The sequence below is a fragment of the Oncorhynchus gorbuscha genome, linkage group LG11 (genome assembly GCF_021184085.1).
Source record: "Oncorhynchus gorbuscha isolate QuinsamMale2020 ecotype Even-year linkage group LG11, OgorEven_v1.0, whole genome shotgun sequence".
Taxonomy (NCBI): Eukaryota; Metazoa; Chordata; class Actinopteri; order Salmoniformes; family Salmonidae; genus Oncorhynchus; species Oncorhynchus gorbuscha.
The window spans coordinates 61147474-61152789 of record NC_060183.1 but is presented as its reverse complement, the minus strand read 5'-3'; positions in this window follow the sequence as shown (position 1 = coordinate 61152789).

Genomic DNA, 5316 nt, shown 5'->3' with positions numbered 1-5316 from the left:
GTTTTTCACAGCAGGAAAATAATCCTGCAGCAACAGGCTTTAATTCATGGACATTAATTATACATTTTTAAATAGGAAAATCAAGTCTAAAATGTTAATTTGGAAATGACAAACAATCAGACTTTATACGCCTTTTTAAAAATTGATATCCTACAAGCTTGCATTTCCTGCAACAACAGGGTGATCAAATTAATTAATTATCCTACCTCTCTAACAGCAGGAAAGGGAGAGAGTAAAAGACTAAGACAAGAAGGGTCATAGATGAAAGAGTGCACTTCAAAACATGGCCAGTTGGTGACCGAGAAAACAAGATTCCGACTTTTGTAAAGATTCGCTCTCATGAGCTTCACATGACTTGCATTTACCCCTCTCTTTATTCTCGCTCTCTCTCTTTGCTCTTCTCCTTTCTCCCTCTGTACTCTGTTCTCTCCCTTCTCTCCCCTCCTGCCCCCTCCCCTCCTCTTTGTGCAGCAGCGAGCACACAGACTTCCTGTGTGCCCCGGCCTGAATGGTATGCATAGGGAGTGGGTGTCTGGGAGGCCTTTCATCCGGCCTGGAAAGAAAAGAAAAGTCAAGAGAGGCAATGAAGAAAAGAGAAAGAGAGAGAAGAGAATCATCTTTAATCCGATGGCAGCGCAGTTGTCCAGGGGCAGGCAGGGGGGGGCAGGGCAGGCAGGGGGGGCAGGGGGGGGAGTATTAGGGTCTGTTGGAGGGGGAGGGAGTGGGTGAAGGTCTGGGTTTAGCCAGGGATGTGTAGTGTCTGGTGGGGAAGGAGGCCTGGCCTTGCTGTAGCCAGCCCTGCGACGCATGACGTCTGGGAGAGAAAGAGATACTTTGCATGGCTGGGGTACTGAGCTAATGCTAGCTGTACCAAAGTCTTAGAATGAGTAGAACAGATATGGCGTTAGAATCAAGTGAATATTATAGTTTCCGTCATGAACTGTGGTGGATGGCATGTAGACTTTGCCACTGCTGCATCTGTCTGAGAAAGACATTCAATTCTGAGAGATGCCATGATAAATATAAAATTATAAATCTTAACCTTTTACTGCAGTGGGCTAAATCAGGGTCACACACAGTGTTTCTTGGTAGTCTTAAACAAATATTAATTGAAACAAAAGTATATACCTCACACACATGGTTATGGGCTTACAAAAAAGAGGACAACTGTACCATGTTAGAGTTAAAATGTATTCAATTTTGAGTTAGCATCCCAATATTACACTTTATATACTGTTATTTTTTGTTTGTTTAAATAACATTAATTAATTGTGATGTTACTAAAGTAATAACATTACACCCATGAGGCCACTATGTAATTTGACTGCAGAAAGGGCTTCTCTAATCTCAATCTAATTCATCTTAATCTAAATCTTTAGCAAAAAGGATAAATCAAATATATTATGTAGTTAATAAACCTGGGAAAGTTCTCAAATGAAATATCATTCTGTGCACAGAACATTTGTTTGAATGGGAATGTTCCTTCTACTTATTCTATGAACTGTTGGGGATGTTTGTTGTTCTACTAATTCTGCTTTTATGAGCTGTGTGGGTTGTCCCTGTCCGAGTGCTGAGGCTTCTGGCATGATCAGACAGGGTGTAGCTAGCTGGCTGTGCACACAGTGCCATGGTAGACTGAGACCCTACACAGACATTTCAATGGCTACACATGCCAGCATGTGAGGCTGCAGAATTTGTCATGGAAACTTCTTACCGCTGGCATGCATACATCAACAACATGAAGATGTGCCAATTCAGTGGTTTCGAATGAGTAAAAATGGCTGGGCAAAAATATAGGAAAAGCATATGCTGCCAACTAGTGGTCGATTATACATACTGCACTCTATGGCACATATTGAGGGAATAAGGAGATAACAATATTGGTTTGATAATGATACACAGACTGGCCATCAACCACAGGAGGCTTCTGAGGGGACAACGGCTCATAATAATAGAAACCATGTGTTTGATGTATTTGATACCATTCCATCTATTCTGCTCCAGCCATTACCACGTGCCCATTCACCCCGATTAACATCCCACCAACCTCCTGTGCCATCAATTTAGGACTTGATTCAATCAGCCACGCCGAAGTTCAGCGCTATAGCGTGCATGAAATTAAAGTACTGAACTTTGGCGTTATGGATTGAATCGAAGATTCTCCGGTACTTTTAGCCAGTAATTCTGAAAGTAGCGCTCACGTGCCAAAAATTGGTCCCGGAAAATTGCATACTACATCACAGACTGTATGTGCAGATATGTGCACCACGTCTCTCTCGTTTTGCTGTTTGTGCATTTTGCTAGCTGTCACTCGAATGGCAAGAGGGTGAAGGTCATTGGCTGAAACACAAATTGCTAGGGGGCTGGTCCACATGGGGAAGAATTTAGGGAAAATGGCGCAGCACAGCTCCCATAAAACACTTTTAAACTAGGGATTTCGTGGCTAACAGGTAAAACAGTAATTCCTCTCATTGATTATGCGTGTACAGTGCATTCGGAATGTCTTTTATGTAAAAAAATATACTCATCAATCTACACACAATACCCCATAATGACAAAGGGAAAACAGTTTTTTTGAAATGTTAGCAAATGTATTAAAAATTAAAAAACGTTCAGATCCTTTGCTATGAGACTCGAAATTGAGCTCAGGTGCATCCTGTTTTCATTGATCATCCTGAGATGTTCTTACAACTTGATTGGAGTCCACCTGTGGTAAATTGATTCAATTGGACATGATTTGGAAAGGCACATACCCGTCTATATAATGTCCCACAGTTGACAGTGCATGTCAGAGCAAAAAGCAAGCCATGAGGTCGAAGGAAATGTCCGTAGAGCTCCAAGACAGGGATGTGTCGAGACAGATCTGCGGAAGGGTAACAAAACACTTCTGCAGCATTGAAGGTCCCTAAGAACACAGTGGACTCAATCATTCTTAAATTGAAGAAGTTTCGAACCACCAAGAACCCGAGAGCTGGCCGGCTGGCCAAACTAAACAATCGGGGGCAAGGGCCTTGGTCAGGGAGGTGACCAAGAACCTGATGGTCACTCTTACAGAGCTCCAGAGATCCTCTGAGGTGACGGAAGAACCTTCCAGAAGGATACTATCTCTGCAGAACTCCACCAATCAGGCCTTTATGGTAGAGTGGCCAGACGGAAGCCACTCCTCAGTAAAAGGCACATGACAGCCCACTTGGAGTTTCCCAAATGGCACCTTAAAAGACTCTGACCATGAGAAACAAGATTCTCTGGTCTGATGAAACCAAGATTGAACTCTTTGGCTTGAATGCCAAGCGTCACGTCTGGAGGAAACCTGGCACCATCCCTATGATGACGCTTTGTGATGGCAGCATCATACTGTGGGGAGATTTTTCAGCAGCAGGGACTGGAAGACTAGTCAGGATTGAGGGAAAGTACAGAGAGATCCTTCATGGAAACCTGCTCCAGAGCTCAGGACCTCAGACTGGTGCAAAGGTTCACCTTCCAACAGGACAATGTCCATAAGTCCACAGCCAAGACAACGCAGGAGTGACTTCGGGACAAGTCTCTGAATATCCTTGAGTGGCAACACTCCCCATCCAACCTGACAGAGCTTGAGAGGACCTGCAGAGATGAATGGAAGAAACTCACCAATTACAGGTGTGCCAAGCTTGTAGCGTCATACCCAAGGAGACTCGAGGCTGTAATCAGTGTCAAAGGTGCTTCAACAAAGTACTGCGCAAAGGGTCTGAATACTTATGTAAATGTGATATTTCATTTTTTTCTTCTAAAAACCTGTTTTTGTTTTGTTATTATGGTGTATTATGTGTAGATTGATGAGGGAAAAAAACGATTTAATCCATCTTAGAAGAAGGTTGTAACATAACAAAACATTGAAAAAAAGTCAAGGGGTCTGAATACTTTCCGAATGCACTGTATGAACTACACATTGACACATCCAGCCCAAAGTGGGAGGTTTAAAAAAGACATATTAGTCGCCAAAGTTCCGTAGCATCTCTTTAAAGATGTTGGTGGAGATGGCTGTTCATGGTAAATACTGCAAATGTTGTGGCTCAGGCGAAAAATGTGTTTAGATTGTTGATCAAATCCCAGCCTATAATAAAATCTCATCTTCAGACCAAAGAAAACAAGGGAATTTCACTGCATATTTATTTCAAAACATGATAGAGTATATACATTTGCAAATCATGTTGAGGAAAAAAATAGAACAAAAATCTGCTAAAATATACATCAAATAGTGATAAGCAGAATAATAATCATCGTACTATTCACCTGATTAACATAAACATTCAAAATGTAGAGCGTCGTAAAACAAAGCTAAGTAAATAAGATGTGATTATAGACAATGTATACAGAACTTTCATGGCTTAATTCATTAAATTAATGATAAATGCCCCTCACTGTATACATAATAATATTTTCAGGATCAAATCATTATTCATCTATTTTCAGTCGTTACTGTTTACTCTAAACAAAAATATAACAATTGTAGCATGAGAACTAAGTAGGATCTCTAAGATTTCAAAGGTATGTTTCTTCCTAGTAAGGAATGGTGGATTATGTAAAAGCAGCTCAGAATAAAAGCAATATATTTTTGGATGAAAATATCAGTATATCTCTGACAAATGGATATGGTTTTACTCAGTACTGTTTCTTTATTTTCTCCAAATGAATACAGATCTAAAGACAGTAGCTTGCAAGATACATACATTACACACCAGGATAAACTCAAATACTAGCACTAGGCTGGATTCTCCAAAGGGGACAAAGACAGATCATCAAAGTCATGACACACACACACACACACACACACACACACACACACACACACACACACACACACACACACACACACACACACACACACACACACACACACACACACACACACACACACACACACACACACACACACACACACACACACACACACACACACACACACACACACACACACACACACACACACACACTCGCCCTGTGTATAGATAGCTCTTTATGATGATCACTGTAGTGTAGTCCATCTGCATGTTCAATTAGGCATACACCTCACCACATTGGTGAACTGTATGTGTGTGGTTGTGTGTGTGTGTGCACACATAGTGTATGTGTGTGTGTATGCATGTTTGCCCAGAGTGTGTGTTAGTTCATCATCTCCTAGCTGCAGCTCCTCCGATTGTGTTTGATGGGTTTAAATGCTATAACAAAGTGCGGGTCACCTCTGTCACATGCCTTGTGTGACCCACACTTTAGGTAGTGGAGACTGGAGAGCTTACTATAATTTGGTACTGGCATGTAAAAACACTGTCAATTCCATGA